Here is a 22,989-nt window from a genome sequence, read left to right on the forward strand (position 1 = left end):
GCTAGGCTTTCATTGGTAACAAGTTGGACCCGCAACGAAAACACCTACCTTCGTTTTGAAGAAAATTTTAGGAAGTTGTCCTGGGTTGTCTCACGTACTTATTTGGTTTATGACAGATCTTCTGAAAATAATTTCAAATTAGCACATGCTTTTTGCAAGTATGAAAATTGCAAGTGTGATAATATTTTTCAAACTTCAATTATTGCTTATAGGATATATCTATATATTTTATATAGACAGATAGATAATATAAAATTGTATCATGAATGCCTTTTCTCTTGAAAGTTTATGTAAAGAATATATACTGTAATTCAGGAATGGAATAGATTTAAATGTGTAAGCAATACAGGAATTACAGTATTTAGGATATAATGTTCAGATAAAAAAGTACCTGTAAGCGTCAGAGCTACTAAGTCAATATTGTACCGCAAGACTTCCTCAAAGTAGAGGTCTCAAAGTAGAGGTCAAGAAGTAATCTGGTAGTTTTTGTAGGAAAGGTAGCAAAAAAGTCCTTAAAGAAAAAGTTGAGTTTCTTAGAATCTTTAAAAAAAAAAAAAAAAAAAAGAACATGTTATTTTTTAACAACCAGGTGCATTCCAAAGGTTCTTTTGTTCATTTTGTTACTTGAACATGTTGTTATGGCTGTCTCTATCCTGGGCCAAGAGCTCATTTATGGGCTACTTTAAAATACTGTTATATAAATAGCCCAAGTGATTTTTTTCAAAAGAAAGAAAGAGAGAGCAGGAGGAAGGAAAGGAAAGGAAAGGAAAGGAAAGGAAAGGAAAGGAAAGGAAAGGAAAGGAAGGAAGGAAGGAAGGAAGGAAAGGAGAGAAATGAGGAAAGGAAGGAAGAGAAAAAGGAAAAGAAATAAAAAACCACTACCCAGAGCTGTCTGACATGTTACTGTATCCCCTTCCAGTCTCTCACTCTTGTGTATTTTGTTGTTATTCCTTAAATATTATTTGTAACTAGCTCTTCTTTACTCAGTATCATGAACATCTTTTTACGTCAATAAATTAATTTCTACAAATTTGTACATATGGCTCTAGCGCAATTTATTCAAAGAACATCCCATCGTTGAATGTTTAAAACTTTTTCTCTTCCTTCTTTTTTTTATATTAAAGGTAACTAGTGAAAAATATAATACATAAATTTGGATTATACTAGATTGAATTACACAATGTTAAAAGTATTTGAGTATTTTTTTAATGACTATAGTGCTATGTTAAACTCACACTGAGTTCTCAAAAATAATGAAACTGAAAATATAGAAAAATTGAAATTGAAAATAAGTTACTAGATACTCTGGTTAAGCCAACCACCCTCCTTATAGTATATTGTCCCCACCGTAGAATTATCCCTAGTGCCTGAACATTTTTATTCATTTAGCAAACATTTAAAGATCATAACTATGTGCCAGATAGTAAAACCATTTCAGAAGTAGAGGAGCTCAAGCCCTCCTTACCTCTTCTGACTTATTTCTGTATCATTCTATTTGCTACTTTTTCTTTGGTAACATTTATTGCCTTCTTTTGAGACTTAACTATTGAGCAACTTTACAATTTCTTATAATATTCTTTGCATTGATGATAAATCATATGTAAGGGACTGAAAATGTCAATTTTTACCTGGTAATGATGGATATTATCAGCAATTTAGTAACGTTTCTAATGCTAACTCCAACTAATGATTGTTTTTTAAATGGAGGCTAATACCCTCATCAGAGGCTGGTACCAACCACATCAAAACATTTTGTTGAGCGCAGGAAAGAGCTGATTATTATTATTAAACCTTGGGTTTGGTTCCTTAGCAGATAATAGCCATAGGACTAAATTTTTTCCTCACACCAAAACAAGCACAGTATTTGGTTACTTACTTGTTTAAAACCTTTTTAAGTTCAACTAGCAAGTGGTCAGAGCAAGTCAGATAATTTTAAGCTATAAGAATAGAGTTGGTTATGTGATCTAAGCAATCTTCCAACAACCATTTGACAGCTTCTAGGAAAAGGTGTCTATTACTTAATTAAAATAAGCTTTTCAAATTTTTGAACTTAAAGAAACGAATTGTCACAAATTTATTTTTAGAAAAAGGAACCTCTAAATGTATAGAAATTTTAAAGTCTTATACTATCTCATGACATTTGAATAGCAAACTTTAAAAAAATAAAATTACTGGTAACAAAATTAATTTTATTTTAAGAAGGACATTGACAAACTCGAATAAATTCATAAGAGAATAAATCAGGATGATGAAAGAGGCTGAAAACCACAGCATAATAGCAATAATTGAAGGAGGAGTTGTGTTTTGATTGTGCAAGAGAGCAATCTTTGACTATCTGAAGGACCATCTTTAGAAGAACGAATGGTCTCATTTGTTTATGCCTAGGAACCAAATTTGTTGTGAAAATCACAAAACAGGTTTGTGCTAAACATGAGAAAAAATCTCTACACATACAAATAATCCAAAGATTGTTCAAAATATTTCAGAAGTCAACCCTCCATCACTAATGATGGTATTCACAAAAATAAAAGCAAAAATTTTATTTCAATGAATTGCATTATTTACAATATAAAGATTGCTACCTCTAAATTCCTACAGAACTCTATGAATCTATGATTTCATGGGGAAAATGAGTGGTACCATCAATAAGTGCCTCAAAATCATGAGAGGGATTTATCACTGTGGCTGAAGAGGTTAGGAATGTCTTTTTGGAGAGGATGGGATTTGAGCTTGGACTTCATTCATTCATTCATTCATTCAACAAATACTGAGTCTCTACTAAATATCAGTCTCTGACAATAAAATGATAAGCTAATGCAGAAACCAGAAACTGTCGCTCATGGAATGTGGGAGGCAGCCTTTCCAAATAACCACACAAATATAATTATGAACTGTGAGAAATAAAAGAAAAAAAAGTACTGTGAGCCTACTCATGTATGGCAAGAGAATCTGATCTAAACTGGAAGTGAGAAAAAGTGTCTTTGAGGAAGTAAAGTTGAATTATCATCAGGATTAAGATGGAGAATTGGAGAGTGGAAAGAGTACTGAACCAGTGGCAACATCAGGAATAAGTTCTTAGAGATGGTACTTGGGGTGGTGGGGAAAGACATGATTATAAGAGTCATGTCTGTGATTGAATAAAAGTCATACATGAATCCTGTTAAAGGAAAAAGCAGGTGTCAGGTATTGGAGACCAAGAGAAATCATGGTTTAAGCCCTATGGATTTGGAAGTACCTACACTGAGTTAGAAGCAGTTGCATGCCAAAAGTATTCAAGAGACAAATCCTACATGATTAGATTGCAATCAGTTTAATCAATATATTTTTCTTCTATGAAAATTTGTTTTTCTAAATGTCAATAAGAAATTGATCCTCCTGCCATAGAGTCCATTTCCTGGGAAAACCTCTGTTCTAATAATTTAAATCATTACTGAAGGTCAGCATGCCACATCATCAACAGGTAAGAGAGAAAGCAGACACATGGTACAGAAAGTCGGAGAAACATGCTGGGTTGCCATTTCTAAGAGCTTTGGGGACAAAATATCCAGGAGTCTAGAAGAATTTAATATTTTGCTTATAGTTAATTTTAAAAATTTTAATATATATTTTTAAGAATTTGAATTCTTGGGGTGCCTGGGTGGCTCTGTTAAGCGTCTGACTCTTGGTTTTGGCTCAGGTCGTGATCTCATGATTTGTGCGTTTGAGTCCCGCATCTGGCTCAGCACTGACAGTATGGAGCCTGCTTGGAATTCTTTCTCTCTCCCTCTCTCTGTGCCCCTCCACTGCTGTTTCTCTCTCTGTATCTCAAATAAAATTAAAAAAATAAATAGAGGGGCGACTGGGTGGCTCGGTCAGTTAAGCATCCGACTTCAGCTCAGGTCATGATCTCACAGTCTGTGAGTTCGAGCCCCGCGTCGGGCTCTGTGCTGACAGCTCAGAGCCTGGAGCTTGCTTCAGATTCTGTGTCTCCCTCTCTCTCTGCCCTTCCCCTGCTCATGCTCTGTCTCTGTCTCAAAGATAAATAAAAACTTTAAAAAATAAAAAATAAAAAAAATGAATAGAATGCAGGGGTGCCTGGGTGGCCCAGTTTGTTGGGTATCCAGCTCTTTTTTTTTTTAATTTTTAAATGTGAATTTATTTTTGAGACAGAGAGAGACAGAGTGTGAGTGGGGGAGGGGCAGAGAAAGAGGGAGACACAGAATCTGAAGCAGGCTCCAGTCTTGGAGCCGTCAGCACAGAGCCTCCGAGGGCCTTGAACTCATGAACCATGAGATTCAGGTTGTGATCTTAAGGTTCATGGGTTTGGGCTGCGACGGGTTCTGTGCTGACAGCTTGGAGCCTGAAGCCTGCTTCTGATTCTGTGTCTCCCTCTCTTTCTGACCCTCCCCTATTCATGCTCTGTCCCTTTCTCTCTGTCTCTTTCTCTCTCAAAATTAAATAAACATTAAAAAAAAAAGTTATTCAGTCCAGTATTATTTGCAATGGAAATAATCCAAATGCATCAATAGAGGACTGGTTAAATTAATGAGGGAACGTTCATAAAATGGAATTCTATGCTGCTATTACATAGAATGAGATTGCTTTATACATACTGGCATAGAAAGATATTAACACTCTGTTATGTGGATAAAAAGAAATTTCCAGAACAGTAGGCTAAGTATGATTTCATTTGAAGACCAAAAAAGAATATATAGAGTGTATATGTATATACATGTACATATATAGAGACATTTATAGATATAGATGTCATGTGTTTGTACATGCATAATAAATGATTGGAGACATACCACAATGTTAATCACAGTTACCTCTGAAGACAGAAATTAGAAAGAAAGTGGGAGGAGTGATTTTTATTTTATGTATTTTTTATTTTATATTGTTTTTATATAACTTTTTCCTTTTTAGACTTTTATGAGCATCAATTACTTTTATAATGTAAAATTTTAAGGTAGAAAAACACCTATTAAAACACATGTAGCACATTAGGAATATAAAAAGAAAAAGTGTTGGGATCCCTGGATGGCTCAGTCGGTTAAGCGTCTGACTTGGGCTCAGGTCATGATTTTGCAGTTCATGGGTTTGAGCCCTACATCGGGCTCTGTGCTGACTGCTCAGTCTGCTTTGGATTCTGTGTCTCCCTCTCTCTCTGCCTCTCCCCCACTTGCACTCTGTCTCTCTGTCTCTGTCTCTCTCTCAAAAATAAACATTAAAAATTAAAAAAAGAAAAAAGAAAAAGTGCCTATATTAGTTTGACAAATTACTGAGGTAACTGTTAGCTTCTTGAACTCAAGAGCCATATCCTGTTTGGCTTTAAAGCTTCCAAAATATTTTTTATGATGTGTGCATATAAATAGCTATAAAACCATACAGGCCATAAATGCTCTTTATTTTTTCTATCCAAATTCTCTTCCCCCCTCATCTCTGAATGTTTAAATCCTACCCATCCTTCAAGGCCTGACTCAATGCCAGCTCAGGTTCAGACATAATTATCATTTATTGATTGCCACCTCTGATCTAGTATCACTCTTTGTGCATGTTTCATCTCTCTTCATTGTTTAAAGTCTTCGTGATAATCCTGTGACATAGATGTCAGTCCTCCTCATTTACTAATGAAAAAATGCGCCTGAGCAGTTATGAGGCTTAATCAGTGTCACATGTCATAGTAAGTGGGGAGGTGCAAGGAAACCAGGTCTTTTGAGTTCGAATTCCAGATTCATTGTCCTGTTCTCTTCTATGGACTTTGCCCTGATTCCATTAACAGAAAATAGTATTTTCCTCCTCTCAATTCCTCTAATATGTTGTCAGTACATCTTAAGACACACATCAATTTCTGCTTTATATTTCAGTGATTCGTGTGCAGCCTGGATCTCTATATGATGAGAATTAAGTGTAATAGTTTTAGTCCTTGGAGGGCATGAAAATCACCTGTGAAGTTCTTTTTTCCAATATTTTTATTGTGGTAAAATACATATAACATAACGAGTGTTATCTTAATGCTTGTAAGTGTACAATTGAACGATAATAAATACCTTTATTATGTTGTACAAATCATCACTATCAATCTCTGTAACTCTTTTCGTGTTGTAAAACTGAAACTCGACCCATTGACAAATAACTGTCCATTCTCCCCTCCCCCCAGCCCCTGGGAACCACCATTCTATTTTCTGTCTCTATGATTTTGACTACTCTAGGTATCTCATGTAAGTAGAATCATACAGTATTTATCTTTTTGTGACTGCCTTATTTAACATGTGTAATACCCTCAAAGTTCATTCATGTTGTAGAATATGTGAAATTTTTCTTCCTTTGTAAGGCTGAACAATATTCTATTGTATGTATATACCTCATTTAGCTTATCAACAGATATTTGGGTTGCTTTGTGTTTTAGCAATTGTGAATAGTGCTGCTATGAAGATGGTGTACAACTATCTCTTCAAGACCCTGTTTTCCGGGCACCTGGGTGGCTCAGTAGGTTAAGTATTCAACTCTTGGTTTCAACTCAGATCATGATCTCACAGTTTGTGAGTTCAAGCCCCAAGTGGAGCTCTGTACTGCTGGTGTGGAGCTGGCTTGGAATTCTCTCTCCTCTCTTTGCCTTCCCCCACTCATTTTCTCTCTCTCTTCTATCTCTCACTCTCTCTCAAAATAAATAAATAAAACTTAAAAAAAAAAAAAGATCCCATTTTCAATTTTGGGGGGTATATACCCAAAAGTAGAATTGCTAAATCATATGGTAATTCTGTTTTTAATTTTTTGAGGAACGACTATACTATTATCCAACTATATTATTTTACAATCTCAACAACAGTGCATGAGATTTCCAATTTCTCCACATCTTAACCAACATTTGTTATTTTCTGCCTTTTTGATAGTAGCCATTGTAATGGATGTGAGTTGGTATCTCATTGTAGTTTTGATTTGCATTTTCCTGAAGATTAGTGAAACTGAGCATCTTTTCTTTTTTTTTTTAATTTTTTTTTTTTAACGTTTATTTATTTTTGACACAGAGAGAGACACAGCATGAACGGGGGAGGGGCAGAGAGAGAGGGAGACACAGAATCGGAAGCAAGCTCCAGGCTCTGAGCTGTCAGCACAGAGCCCGACGCGGGGCTCGAACTCGCGGACCGGGAGATCGTGACCTGAGCTGAAGTCGGATGCTTAACCGACTGAGCCACCCAGGCGCCCCTGAAACTGAGCATCTTTTCACGTGCTTATTGACCACCTGTGTATCTTCTTTGGAAAAATAGCTATTTAAATTCTTTAGAATCAGGTTGTTTGTTTTTTGTTGCTGAGTTTTAGAAATTCCTTATATATTATATTACTCCTTTATCAGATACATGATTTGCAAATATTTTCTCCTATTCTCAAGGTTGCCTTTTTACTCTGTTGATATTGTCTTTTGATACAGAAAATGTTTTAATTTTTTATGAAGTCCAATTTGCCTATGTCTTCTTTTGTTGCCTATGCCTTCGTTGTCATAGCCAAGAAACCATTGCTAAACCCAATGTCATGAAGATTTGCCCTATGTTTTCTTCCTAAGAGTTTTGTAGGTTTAGGTCTTAAATTTAAATTAAAAAAACATTTTTTTTAACATTTATTCATTTTTGACAGTGAGAGAGACAGAGCATGAGCAGGGGTGGGGCAGAGAGAGGGAGACACAGAATCCGAAGCAGGCTCCAAGTTCTGAGCTGTCAGCACAGGACCTGACGCGGGGCTCAAACTCACGGACTGCGAGATCATGACCTGAGCTGAAGTCGGATGCTCAACTGACTGAGCCACCCAGGCGCCTCTTAAATTTAAATTTTTGATCCATTTTGAGTTTTCTGCATATGGTGTTAAGAAAGGGTCCAACTTAATTCTTTTGCATGTGGATATCTAGTTTTCCCAGCACCATTTGTTGTAAAGGTTGTCATTTTCCTATTGAATGGTCTTGACACTCTTGTCAAAAATCAGTTGACCAAATACGTGAGGGTTCATTTCTGTGCTGTCATTTCTATTTCACTGGTCTATATGTCTGTCTTTATGCCAGTACTACACTGTTTTGATTACTGTAACCTTGTAGTAAATTTTGGAATCAGGAAATTTGGGTCCTTCAGCTTTCAAGGTTTCAAGATTGTTTTAACTATTTGGGGTCCTTTATGATTTCAGATGAGTTTTAGGATGGGTTTTTCTATTTCTGAAAAATTGGGATTTTAGTCGGGATTGCATTGAATTTGTAGATCACTTTGGTAGTATTGACATCTTAACAATATTAGGTCTTCCAATCCATGAACATGGGATGTATTTCTATTTATTTATATCTTCTTTAATTTCTTTCAACAATGTTTTGCAGTTTTTATTACAGGTCTTTCACTCCACTGATTAACTTAGTTCATGAGTACTTTATTATTTTTTTTAGCGTTGATTTTTTTAAGAGAAAGAAAAAGCACATGCATGTACAAGCAGGGGAGGGGCAGAGAGAGGGAGACAGAGGATCAGAGGCAGGCTCTATGCTGATAGCAGAGAGCCCAATACAGGGCTCAGACTCACAAACTGTGAGATCATGATCTGAGCTGAAGTATGACACTTAACCAACTGAGCCACGTAGGTGCCCTGATAAGTATTTTATTCTTTTTGATGCTATTATAAGTGGAAGTATTTTTGTAATTTCCTTTTCAGATTGTATATTGTTAGTGTATAGAAATGCAACTGATTTTTGCAGGTTGACTTTGTATATTGCTGCTTTGCTGAGTTCATTTATTAGCTCTAACTAATAAATAACACTTTTTGTGGAGACTTTTCTACACATAAGATCATATAATCTATGATGAAATTTAAGGCCCACTGCCCCAAATATGGCACTTTGGCATATTGAATATTTCAAGCTAAAGGAATTTGATAGAATGGCAGAAGCAGGAAGGTCACTCCTTCCCATCCTTCTCCCCTGAAAGAGATCATAAAACTCTCATGTGAGAGATGCCATTCCTATTACCAGAGGAAAGGAACATCCTTATTTCCAAAGATAAAGAGATGCTAAGAAGAATCTGAACAAGCAGACCTTGCTAAGTTTACTACACTTACCTTGTATTCTTTGACCTATCGTATTTCTTCATGATTGTCCATTCTTCATCAAACTTAGCATAAAATATTCAGATTTAACTGTTTTTTGGGGTCTTCTTATGAAAGCTCTCATGTTGCATAACAAATAAATTTGTATGCTTTCTCCCCTTAATCTTTGTTCATTCAATTTTCAAATGTAGCTAGGAACCCTAGGAGGGCCAAGGGAAATCTTTTTCTTCCCTGTATCTACAAATAGAGATAATTATACTTCTTCCCTTTCCAATTTGGATGTTTTTTTATTTTTCTTGCCTATTCACTCTAGCTAGATCTTCCCGTGCCATGTTGAATGGAAATGGCAAAAGTGGGGCATCCTTGCCTTGTTCCTGATCTTAGAGGAAAAACATTCAGTCTTTTGTATCGAGTATGATGCTCACTGTGGGTTTTTCACATATGGCTGTCATTATGTTGAGGTAATTGCCTTCTATTCCTAGTTTGTTGAGTGTTTTATCATTAAAAAAACAGTTGAACTTTATCAAAATGCTTTTTCTGCATCAATTGAGATAATCATGTGTTTTGTTTTGTTTTGCTATTTATTTATTTATAACTTTTAAAAATGTTAATATTTATTTATTTTTGAGAGAGCGAGAGAGAATGAGAGCATGAGAGCGTGCGCAAGCAGGGGAGGGGCAGAGACAGAGGGAGACACAGAATCTGAAGCAGGCTCCCAGCTCCACACTGTCAGTGCAGAGCCTGATATGGGGCTCAAACCCACGAATGGCAAGATCATGACCTGAGCCAAAGTTGGTCGCCTAACCAACTGAGCCACCCAGGCGTCCCTTTATTTATTTTAAATAAATGTTTGTTTATTTTTGAGATACAGTGTGTGAGTGGGAGAGGGGCAAAGAGAGAGGGGAACAGAGGATCCCAAGCAGGCTCTGTGCCAACAGCAGTGAGGCCAATGTGGGGCTTGAACATATGAACCGTGAGATCATGGCCTGAGTGGAAGTCAGATGCTCAACTGACTGAGCCACCCAGGTACCCCTTTGTTTTGTTTTTTAAAATGATTTCTAACCATTCTTGCATTCCAGGAATAAACCCCACTACGTCATGGTGCATAATACTTTTGAATATGCTGCTGAATTTAGTTTTCTAGAGTTTTGTTGAGAATTTTTGCATCAATGTTCATAAGGGATGCTTCGCTGTAGTTTTCTTTACTTATAGTGTCTTTGTCTAACGTCGGTATCGACATACCTATGAACTTTTAAAAAATGTTCATACCACGAACCAATGGAATCAGAATTTCTAGAGTTGATATCTGGTTAACTGCATGTTTTAAAACCTGCATCGGTCATTCTGATTCACACCAAGAGTTGAGGACTGCTATGCTCAGCCACACCTGATTCATCTTTGAATGTTCATAGTGCCTTGTGAAAAACAGATATCCAATAAATATTTGTCAAATTACTCATAATCGTTAATGATTTTTTTAAATCCAAATGTAGAATCAGAGCTGTCTTTACCGGAAGACAACTCCAAGTGGTTGGGTGAAGAGAGGACACTGCAAGAATCAGGTAGCATAAGCTCAAGGGAAGTAGTGTAATATGAGGAAAAAAGGTAAAACAATTGGGGCAGAGAGGTGTGCTCAAACACACCCTAGATGTTAACACAAAAACAGCCAAAACAGCCATAAGGAGTGAAGACAACAGGCTTTTAGGTCATTCCCTCAGGTTACATATTGCCCCTTTATGATGGCTTTGCTCTTTCTTTTCCTTTGAAAGACATCCTCATTTGATCCATATCACGCTTGAATAAAACTGATTGTACTGTGGTGGAAAAATAAAGAATTTGCCTTGGCTCCCCCAAATTCCCTTGAATTTATAAGATAGCAAAAGAGGACTAGCTAGTGCTGGGAGTGATTTGAAAAAGGATGAATTTATCTGGGATGGGGAAAAGGACTTAAGGGGACTACACCAGGAATGTGGTCAAACAGGACTGACTACATATGCCTCATAAAATATGGTGTTCCTCACCTGAGGAATTGCCCACTAAGGGAAACTATTTTTGTTAATATGTCTGCCTCTTAGCCAGACAGTTTTATAATTACAACAACGACAACAACAACAACAACAACAACAACAACAACAAAAATCTACATGTATTATATTAACTATCAGTATAAGGATTTAGAAATCTTGTTGGAATTTGTTGTAATTAGATTTGGCCAGAAATGGGCTGTTGTTATTACACAGGGATGATAGAGCTGACCCACAATCAACAAAGTGTATGCTTGAGTTATTTTTCATCACGTTCACCATAATAATCATTAATAAATACCTTCATGCATATAATCTGCTATATGATAAGGGTACACAATGTTATACAATATACTTCCTACTCTTAATGGGCTTCCAGCCCCGTAAGGGAGACATAACAGCGACATAAAAAGTAAATACCCACTCAAAATAAAGTAATACAAGTTCAATATTACATGACATATACTTGCTGTTATTACTATATGAGTTCAGATGGTCTGTGCCCTCAAGTTAAGGAGTTTGTAAGGAAACAGATAGGTTAATAGATTTCAGCATAACATGGTAAAGTATGTGCAAGGTCCTAAGGGCACACAAGGCTGGAGCATTTAGTCCAGTCTGGTATTCAGAGAAAGCATGTTGCTTGAGTGGATCTGGAAGGATGGATATGAGGTTGACAGGTGAGCAAACATGGGCAGGGCTTTCCACACTGCAGAACCAGCACAAGCAAAAGCCCATAAGCGGAAAAAAGCATGCCATGTTGAAGGAACACGCAGAATTATTACAGCGTCACGTGCATGATTGGGATTTATGGGGAATAAGTCTGGTCAGGTTATGGAGGGCCTGTGAGCCATGTTAATAAACAGTTTGGACTTAGGCTGTAGGCAATGGGAACCATTAAAAGCATTTAAGCAGGGGAGTGACATGATTAGATTTATGTTTTTAAGTATCCAATTCTAGGTGCAGTGTGGAGGATGGATTAAAAGAAATAAGACTGGAGGCAGGCTGATCACTTAAGCTTTTAACACTGTAGTTTAGGCAACATTCAGTAAGGGCCATAATTGGATAGGAATGAACAAAAAAAGGATAGATTTGGGAGATTCCAAGGAGGGAAAACAAGTACTTGGTTATTGACTGGATGTATATGAAGGAGAGCTCAAAGTCTAGAATAAGTCCCCTGTTTCTAATTTGAATGATGGTCACAAGAACTGGGAAATGAACAGGTTTAGAGCATAAGATAATCAGATCTGATCTGAGAAGGGGAAAGAGGAGTAGAAGCTAGAGGGGGATGAAAAGTCAAGGGAAGCTTTTTGTTTATATGCTTTGTTTTGTTTTGTTTTGTTCTGGTGTGTGAATAACTTGATCATGCTCATAGGCTAACATCCAAGGACCAGTGAGTTGAGAAGAAGAACCTGGAGATAAAGAGAGAGGATGTCTGATAAAGTAAGGTCCTGGGGAAAACAACAGGGACTTGAATCAGGAGCAAAGGTGGATGAGTGAGTCTGCAGCAGGAGAATGATATCTCATTCTCTGAGACTTGTGGAATGGTTGAAGCCACGCTGGAAAACGAAGCCAGATGTTTAGGAATAGGTGAAATCGAGTATCTGTTGCTTAATGACCTTGATTTCTCTCCATGAAATGGAAGCCAGTTAGTCTGTGTAAGAGCCAAATTCCTGTACTTGAGTAGATTGAGAAGAATGGTGAGGGAGCCATCACTGGGTGGAGTGGAGAGAGTGCTTTCAAAGGGTTGTTGAGGAGATTGAGGATTCAGCTGAGTTGGGACATCATAAATTGGTAGTGGTGATGATCTGTAGTTGCCTAATTTTCCCCTTGTGGCAGGATTCAGGAGTTCTAGAGACAATAAGTTACTAGGCTAGATGGGAGAGAAAACAGGGATACAAAGAAGTGGAGGATGTTGGAGAGACAGCAACAGTCAGCCATGTTGGCTGGAGTTAAGGAAGTAGAAAGGATAGATAGGCTGAATAATGGTCCTCAGAGATAACCTATGCCAAAGAACCTGTGAATGATACTATATATGGCCAAAGGAACTTTGTAGATGAGATTAAATTATGGACTTTAAGATGAGAGATTAGGGGTGCCTGGCTAGTTCAGTCAGTGAAGCATGTGGCTCTTGATCTCGGGGTTATGAGTTCAGGCCCCACATTGGTAATAGAGTTTACTTTAAAAAAAAAAAAAAAAAAGACAGAGTGATTATTCTGGGTTATCTGGTTGGGCCCTATGTGTCATCACAAGTGTCCTCATAAGACAGAGGCAGAAGGAGATTTTACTATAAGAGAGAGTGAGAAGGCCATGTGACAACGACAGAAGCAGAGCTTGGAGTGATGCACTTTGAAGATGGAAGAAGGGACCACAAACCGAGGAATATAAGTGGCCACAAGAAGGTGAAAAAGGCAAGTTAATAGATTCCCCCTCAGAGCCTCCAGAAAGAATAAGCCCTGTTGACACCTTGATCTTAGCCCAGAGAAACTGATTTTTCACTTCTGACCTCCAGATCTAGAAAAGAATAAATCTGTGTTGTTTTAAGCCACTGTGTTTGCGGTAATTTATTACAAGAGCAAGTGGAAACTAATACAAGCCGTGAAAGATTTGCCAGAAAATCTGGCCCTTAGAAGAATGGTAGGACATGTACAAGCAAAGATGAGGGGATGGGACAATAGGTGATAAAAAATGGAGATAGGGAGAGGATGACAATGTCCACAGCACACTCAGGAACCAGAAAACTAGCTTTCTAGAACAAAAGATCATGCTGGGAAATGAGGCTGGATCGGTAGGGTGCACCAAAATGCTGAGTGACTAGATTACCTCCTTTGTGAGTTGGGCCATGTCCTGCAGGCTTTGGGGAGTAGCCAAAGGAAGAGGAACTTAAAGTTGATTTGTAAGACTTGGAGCAGAGAAACACTTCAAATACAGAGACTAGATAAGTTTCCAATAGTCTTTGACTAAGGATAGTGGCAATGTGTATCTTTCAGGGTTCTTCATAGAAACAGAAGCAATAGGAGATGAGATACAGATGATAGATAAATAGAAAGATAGATAGATAGATGATAGAAATGATAGCGACAGAGGACTGAGACCTCTCTCTTTCCCTCTCTCTCTCTCTCTCTCACTTATGTACCTACAGAGAAGGAGACAGATAGTTATTTTAAGGCACTGGCCCAGCACGTGCAGGGCTGACAAGTCTGAAGTTTGTAGGGCAGGCAGGCTGGAGACTCAGAACTTATGTGGTGGTTGACACTGCAGTCTTGAGGCAGAATTACTTCCTTTCTGGGAAACTTTAGTTTTTGCTCTTACAGTCTTCTGTGGGGACCCATTTGGAATCCTAGAGTTGGTATAAAGATGATCATAAGCTGAAGATACTTGAGATTCGAGAGACAAAGAAAAAGCTTTCTCAGAGTTCCCCCTAACACCAGCAACTTTTGGGAAATAAAAAGCTACCATGAATTCCTCTTCAGGGCAGATCTATTCCCAGAAGGGAAAATGTGAATAAAAACCTACCACAAACCCCTTGTACAGAGGAGATTTTTTATGGCCCTGAAGGAGACAAAAAGACTACTCATACCTGTAGAGACAAACATTATCACAAACTTTCTTATCTCCTGTTTATTCTTCTGAAAACACATTTATCTTTCCAAAAAGTCATTTTTTTTTTCCCCATAAGTGCCTTTCTCCCAATCCTCTTCACCCCCATCATGGTATATAAGCCCCAAATTCTAACCACTCCTATGAATTACTCATCAATGAGGTCTCATCATTGTGCTATATGCACATTGAGTGGGTAATTAAACCCCATTTTTTCCCTCCTGTTCACCTGTCTTTTGTCAGTTTAATTTGCAGCTCCCATATACAAGCTCTAAGAGGGTTGGGAAAATTCTTTCCCTCTCCTACACTTTCAAGTGATTAGATAAGGGGTGCCTGTGTGACTCAGTCAGTTAAGTGTCCAACTTCAGCTCAGGTCATGATCTTGTGGTTCATGAGAGTGCTGTCAGCTCAGAGCCTGGGGCCTGCTTCAGATTCTGTGTCTCCCTCTCTCTCTGTCCTTCCCCCCACTTACACACTCTCTCTCTCTCAAAAATAAACATCAAAAAAAAATTTTTTTTTAATTAACCTGATTGGATGAAGTCCACCCACATTATCAAAGATAATCTTTACTTAAGTCAACTGATTGTAGAGGTTAACCACATCTACAAAATATCTTCACGGCAACACAAACTTAGATTAGTGTTTGATTAAATAACTGGGTACCACAGCCTAGCCAAGTTGACACATAAAACTAACCATCACACCAGAGAAAGGAAGGATGGATAATATCAAAAAAAAAAAAAAAAAAGATTAAGAAAATATTAGCAGGATTTGGTTACTGGCTGGGGTATGGGAGTAAAAGAAGTCCAAAATTTTAGGCTTGGAGTCAATGGTTACCAACTATACATCTCACTTCTGTCCTATCCTTAACAATGGCACACACATTTCCAACGACTAGCTGGGGTTAGGGATGCAATGTGTGGCAAGGTAACAAAGGTCTACATGGGGATGGTCAATGGCCTTGGTCCTGTATGTGCAATGCTTTAGGTAAAATTAAGTCCCAATAGAAGTATTAACCTGGTTGTTATAGAAAAAGAGTCTGTTACTGAAGAACTGAATAATCAGACAGAAGAAAAAAAAGCAAGAAATGATGTGAAAAGATTTTCTGAAACATGAAAAAAATTGTCACGTTCCCCTGGGCACCACCATGCCGACTGGTCAATGCACTTGCTTTAATCCATTGAAATTTAAACAATTGGTGTAACCTTGAGCACAGGTCTACAAGCTTTCTACATTTGACAGAAGATTTATTTATCTGGGTTGGTGTTTTCCTGAGTTTCATTTCTATTTTTAGGTTTGGGTTTCTTTCTAAGTGACACATGGGTACTACTTGTAAATTACAAGCTTGGCGTTTTGGCAACTGTAATAACGAAAACCTGAAGTATGAAGATTAAAAATCCTGCCTGGCCAGGTTTTCAATTGAGTCTGGATGCACTTCACTTACTCTATTAGACCGGTAACTTGTTGCCAACAGAAACTTAAAGAAGCTCTTTCTGCAATTAATATGTTAACTATCGTTAATGGTTTTGTTTTCTCCAGAGGAGCTAACAGCACAGGCATTAGTCTTTAGTCTTGATAAACTGGTTCCGAGAAATGAGAAGCACATGAGTTCAGGAAAGAGAACACGACTAGGCAATGAATCGAGCTGCAAAATGCTTTGCCCTCCAAGGTGAATTAAAACCTTGAACTTAGAAGCCAATATGACAGACTTTATTTAATGTGTCAGAAATGATTGGTGACACAAGCTTCATGGCCTCTAGTCTAAACCTTACTAAACCAGCAAGCATATGGCTTTCTACAGCCCCAAGGGCACCAAGCCCCCAGTACACCCACTACGTCCCAGGTCTCCAGACCAGCGCGCTTTATCCGCTCTGGAGAAACTGTTTTCAACACCTCACTTGATTCCTCAACCTTTCCTCAGGGTGTTTAAATTGCACCTGTAGATGGTGGCTAAACTAGGGGTGAAGGAGGGAGTGAATTAATGTTTGATATTAGCCCCCATTACGGAAGGCCCCAGGCACCTTTCATCTACATCATTCCTTTCATCTGCTTTATCTCTTTACTTATCCCCGTGAGCTAAGCATTATTATTATCATACCCATCTTATCACCGAGCAAAATAAACTTAAGAGAAATGAAGTTAAAGTCTCACAGCTAGTAAGTGATGGAAATGAGATTGTACTCTGCTCCTTTTGAATCCAAATATTGATCCTTTAATCAAGCTGCATTACAAACCTTCATTTTGTCAGTTTACCAGGGCAATTTCCTGCGAAAGGAACGCCTCTTCTTGGTTTACCTATCACTAAGTGTGGAGTCTTCCTATAGCTTACCTACACAGTGGACATTTCCCCAAACATTTGTTCACTTACTACAAACAAGGAAGAATCAACTTGGGCCTCCGGGCTGTTTTTACCGATTTCTGTTTGAATCTTCTTGGTGTGGTGGAAGAGGAGTGGGTCATTTGGCAAGTGGAGCTCTGCAGCTGGGGGATGCAGGAGCCACAACATCCCCGTCACCTTCTGTAGGAGACAGAGTCACTGGCTCACAAGGTCCTAACACTGAGATCGTACAATGAGCTGCCAGATCCCTTCCAACACCACCAAGACTGCATCACGCAGCAATGTTGTGGTATCATTTTCAAGGAGATTTCATATCCATTATCTCATCCCAACTTCAAACACCATTCTCAGAAAATTAAGTTGCAGAAGATTTTTATTCTACCCTCCGCCCTATGTGCTGGAACAAGAAGAGGAATAACATAAGCCTGTCCTGGTTAATTGCAGTTAATAAATGCATGAGTTCAGTCTGATTGTCCACAGGAACCAAGTTGTTTCTCAGTCTCATTTTGACTTGTGAGGACATGAGCTGAATTATGTGAAATGACAGTTGATCCATGAAAGATTCCCAAGTGATGAATTCAGGGCACGTGAAAGTGCCTTTCAGAGCAGATTAAAAAATAATAATAATTTATTTATTTACGTAATCCCTACACCCAACATGGGGCTTGAACTCAAAACCCTGAGATCAAGAGTCACAGGCTCTTCTGACTGAGCCAGCTGAACTTTAGATTTGTGCTTTCTTGCTTCCATTTTCCCTCCCTACTCCTGCTCCTAGTGGCTCAGGGCCGAGGAATGTGGCCAGAACATCTGTGGATTATCTCACCTTCTACATCAATCTCAAGGTCCATGAGATCTATATAGGTCTCATGTATGTAAAGGTCTATATATGTAAAGATCCAACTAGAGCTTTTCTTAAAACTTTGGATGTAGACTACCCAAGATCTGCCATTTATTAACTCTGAAATCTTGCAAATCACTTAACATCTCGTAGTGTCAGTTTCTTCATTTCTAAATGGAGATAACAAAACCTACCTTACAACTCTTATGAAGATTAAATGAGGTAATATCTATGAAATTAAGACGCTTTTTAAAGGTAAGTCCTATCCTTAAATTAATTATTATTAATTCTTACTGAGTGATACTCTGGGGCAAGAATAAACTTTACTAGGTTATTCCAATCATGCCACTTAGGCAATCACCTATGGAATAGAGTTGGTACATTGGGACAGAACATTTTTTATCAATATAGTACCTAAGAAAGATGGAAATACTTTCCAAGGAGCTAAACTATAAAATCAACTTGCAATGGAATGAATGTAAAGATATGCTGTCTCCTTTGAAGATCCTGACTCACAGTTTAAATAAAGAAAATGAAAAATATTAATGCAAGTGAAGCATTCTTATGTCAATCTGAAGGAGTCAGTGAAGAGGGAAGGTTGTGGATCAGCAATAAAAGTAGAGTGAAACTGGAGGTAGATGTTGCCCACCTTAGCCCTGGAGGAGAGTGTGTCCTCTTCAGTCTCTTGTATCTTATTCCCTTACTCAATTGAAATTATCCCCATCTGTAGTCACATATGTGGCAGTAACTCCCATCTTTAAATCTGCCCTTCTCGGGCGCCTGGGTGGCGCAGTCGGTTGAGCGTCCGACTTCAGCCAGGTCACGATCTTGCGGTCCGTGAGTTCGAGCCCCGCGTCGGGCTCTGGGCTGACGGCTCGGAGCCTGGAGCCTGTTTCCGATTCTGTGTCTCCCTCTCTCTCTGCCCCTCCCCCGTTCATGCTCTGCCTCTCTCTGTCCCAAAAATAAATAAAAAAACGTTGAAAAAAAAAAAAAATTTAAAAAAAAAAAAAAAATAAATCTGCCCTTCTCGACCTCACATTCCCTTTAGAGTTTCTGTCCCATTGTTCTACTCCCCACAGTAAATACAGATTTTGAAAGCATTGTCTACCCATGCTGACTCCATTGCCCACCTCCCATTCACTTTTCATCCCATCCAGTCTAGCTTATGCCCTCAAGGCTCCATTGGGGAAACTCTCGGTGAGGTCCATCAAAAGTCCTTCTGTTTGCCAATACACATTGCCATCCTCATCCTACTGGACTTCTCAGCCACTGATACATGTGACCAGTGGCTCCTTCTGACATTCTCTTTTTGGAATCTGTGGCACTACGCTCTTGGTGTTTCTGCCACTGCCTGGTGGTAGCTTTTCAGTCTCCACTGTTAACACATTGGCTTGTACCAAACAATTAAGTGTAAGGAGTTCCTCTGATCTCAGTCCCTAGGCCCCCTTCTTAGGTAGTCTCATCCTATTGTTTTTCAAGTGGTTCACAGATTTATATACCACCAGCTCCCATCTTTCATGTATCATGGGAGACTCACATATCTGACTGGTACTTGGTATCTCCACTTGGAAGTGCTACAGGCATCTTCTACCTAACATGTTAAAACCAAAACCACTCTTTGATCTTCCTTGCCCTTCTCCTTGCAACATCCTTCTTCATTATTTCTCAATTCAGTTAATGGCAATACCAACTGCCTGAAGCTCAGGCCAGTAACCTGAAAGTCATTCTTGATGGCTCCCTCTCCAGCACCTACTGTGCCCACACCAGGCCTGGTGCCCTCAGTTCCACCTCCCATGTGTAGCTCAAATCCAGACCTCTCTACCACCACCTACTCCAAGCTGCCATCTCCTCTCCTCTGAACTGCAAATCACCTCCTAACTGGTCTCTCTTTTCTCTCTTGTCCTTCTTCAATTAATTCTTTTTTTCTTTGAAGGTAATTTAGAACATTAATTAAAGCTTTTCAGTGGCTTTCTGCTGTGGAAAGGTTTTCTGTCCTATAGTGGCAGTTAGGATAGAATCTGGAACCCTTACATAGGCCTGTTGTCTATGTCTCTGGGTTCTTTTCAAGCCACTCTCTTCCCTCTCTTATTACACTTCAGCTACACTTTGCCTTCCTTTCTAGTCAAGCTCTTTCTGGCTATAGGGTCTTTGCATCTACTATTTCCCTCGCATGGAATTCTCTTTCCTTCCCTTGCCTTGCCTTTCATTCCTCTCCCCATACATTTGTTGTCTGACAAACTTCTACTCAACCTGCGAGTCTTGATACTTTCTCCTCAGGCCTTTTTCAACCTTCTGATGTAAAGTAGGTTTCTTGGGGTATCTGGCTCGCCCAATTGGTAGAGCATGCGACTCTTGATCTCAGGGTTTTGCGTTTGAGCCCCACATTGGGTGTAGAGATTACTTAAAAATAAAATCTCTGCTGACTCACAGCTGTTCACTCTGGCCGAGGAACAAGTCGGTCAGGAAGCCAGGCCGCAGCCATGGCTTTTAAAGACACCAGGAAGACACCTGTGGAACCAAAGGTGGAGATTCACTGAATTAGAATTACTCTAACCAGTCACAACATAAAATCTTTGGAGAAGGTATGTGTTGACTTTATCAGAGGCACAAAAGAAAAGAATCTCAGAGTGAAAGGACCAGTTTGGATGCCTACCGAGATTCTGAGAATCACTACAAGCAAAACTCCTTGTGGTGAAGGTTCTAAGACTTGGGATCGTTTTTAGATGAGGATCCACAAGCGACTCATTGATTTGCACAGTCCTGATATTGTCAAACAGATTACTTCCATCAGTATTGAGTCAGGAGTCGAGGTTGAAGTCACCATTGCAGATACTTAAATCAACCTTTTTAATAAATTATCAGTTAAAAAAATTAAAATAAAATCTTAAAAAAGTAGTATAGGTCTCTCATAATTTCTTCCCATAACTTTCCTTTATAATACTATAATTGGTAGTTATACATTTACTAGAGTATTTATTTGTTGTTGAATATATGTTCCCCCATAGACTGAAAGCTCCATGGGAGCAGAAATTACATGTCTTTTGTGTACCACTACTCATCCTTACAATGCACCTGAGACATAATAGGCCCTTAATAAATATTTGTTGAATGATGAATAAATTAATATCTTCCTGATAGGCATATTACACTGTGAAAACAGACATCAGAGCTTGACACCAGTAAATATTTATGTCATATAGCTTGTGTAGGTCCACCTTGCTAGGATTCTAGACTCGTCAACTAGTCTTTTTCTTTTCTTTCTTTTTTTTTTCAATGTTTTTTCAAATTATTATTTTTTTTTTTAGAAAGAGAGAGAGAGAGTGCATGCATGAGTGAGGGGCAGAGGGAGAGAGAGAATCTTAAGCAGGCTCTGTGCCCAGCACATAGCCCAATGCAGGGCTCGGTCTCACAACCATGAGATCATGACCTGATCCAAAACCAAGAGGTGGATGCTCAACTGACTGAGACAGCCAGGCACTCCAGGTCAACTAGTCTTTTGATAGTCCTCTCATTTCTAATGGAAATCTCTTCAGGTCCCCGGGGGCATAACAAAGTCCAGCTGAACTTTAACACCAAAATTCCTGATTGAGTGGCTCCTCTATAGAGATACATGCCTCAGCCCCCCAAAGTGTCACCAAGTATTTTTCAGAGTCCACTTCTCTTCTCCACCCAGCCCCACTGCTCCTCTGGGAGGATGTCCTCCTCCTTGGGGGCTCTCAGGGGGTTCCCACAAGGTAAAGCCCTCAAGGTTCCCTTAATGCTCTGTCTCTTTTATCTTCACTATGCTGCATGAATCTCCTAGGACTCCTTTCCTTCCAAGTCATAGAACCAACTCCAACTTGTCCGAACACAAAGCGGGCATGATTAGTGTCGTGACCCTGGAAGAGCTGGGGCTGAGCGCTGGGAAAAGCTAGAAGCAAGAACCTCTAAGCTATCTGGCCTTGGCTCTCTGTCCCTCGTCTCAGCTCTTTTCTTCCTCTTGGCTTCATTTTCACCTCCTGCAGATAAGTTTTCTCCATGTATTTGGGGACATAGCTGCAGCAGGTCTGGGGTTTCATGCACAAACCCCACATCCCAGAGAGTAAGGGCTTTCCCTCTATTAGCTCTACGTAGAAAAATCTGAGGGAGGACATTACTTGCCCTGCTTGAGTGACATCTCAGTGCTGTGCAGCTGGGGGTATGGAGTCACAGGTGTAAAGGGCTGGGCAATAATACTCTCCCACGGGAGGAAATGAGCAAGGAATACTACCAGAAGAGGGGGAAAAAGTGTATGAGGTGACATTAGAATGTCTATTACACTATGTTTTATGTGTACAGCAGTGAGGCTTCCTGTTATGGGTTGAATGGCTATGGGTTGAATTGAAAAAGACATGTTGAGGGAGTGCCTGGCTGCCTCAGTCAGTAGAGCATGTGACTCTTGATCTCAGGGTTGTTGAGTTCAAAACCCACATTGGGCATGGAGTGTATTAAAAAAAAAAAAAAAAAAAAAAAAAAAAAAAAAAGATACGTTGAGGTCCTAATCCCCCAGTACCTCAAAATGCATTTTTTAAAGTAGGCTTTACACCCAGCACACAGCCCAACACAGGGTGTGAACTCATGACCCTGGAGCTGAGATCAAGAGTCCAATGCTGGGGCACCTGGGTGGCTCAGTCAGTTAAGTGTCCGACTCTTGCTTACAGCTCAGGTCGTGATCTGACAGCTTCATGGGTTTGAGCCCTGCATCAGGCTCTGTACTGACAGTGCAGAGTCTACTTGGGATTCTCTCTCTCCCTCTCTCTCTCTGCCCCTGCCCAACTTGTGCTCTGTTTCTCTCAAAATAAATAAATAAATAAACAAATGAAAAAGAGTCTCTAAAAAAGAGAGAGAGAGAGTCCAATGCTTAAGTGACTGAGTCACCCAGACACCCATTAAAACGTGATCTTATTTGGAAATAAGGGCATTGCAGATATAATTAGTTAAGATGGGGTCACACTGGAGTAGTGTGAGCCAGTAATCTAATATAACTGGTGTCCTTATAAGAAAATATTAGTCACGATACTTGTTAAACAATAATAGGAAGGGAGATTTCATTCCAGGGTATTATGGCAGTAGGTGTAGAGACCACTGCAATGGGGTTTTGGCAGGACAGAGATTAATCTTGACCC

The 22,989-nt window shown here is 39.1% G+C and overlaps 1 pseudogene; it reads left to right on the top strand.

Moving 5' to 3' along the window:
* The first annotated feature begins 20,325 nt into the window (after nucleotides 1-20,325).
* LOC122225368 lies at nucleotides 20,326-20,682 on the top strand (annotated as a pseudogene).
* Nucleotides 20,683-22,989: the final 2,307 nt, after the last annotated feature.

This window comes from Panthera leo, chromosome B4 (assembly GCF_018350215.1).
Source record: "Panthera leo isolate Ple1 chromosome B4, P.leo_Ple1_pat1.1, whole genome shotgun sequence".
Lineage (NCBI taxonomy): Eukaryota > Metazoa > Chordata > Mammalia > Carnivora > Felidae > Panthera > Panthera leo.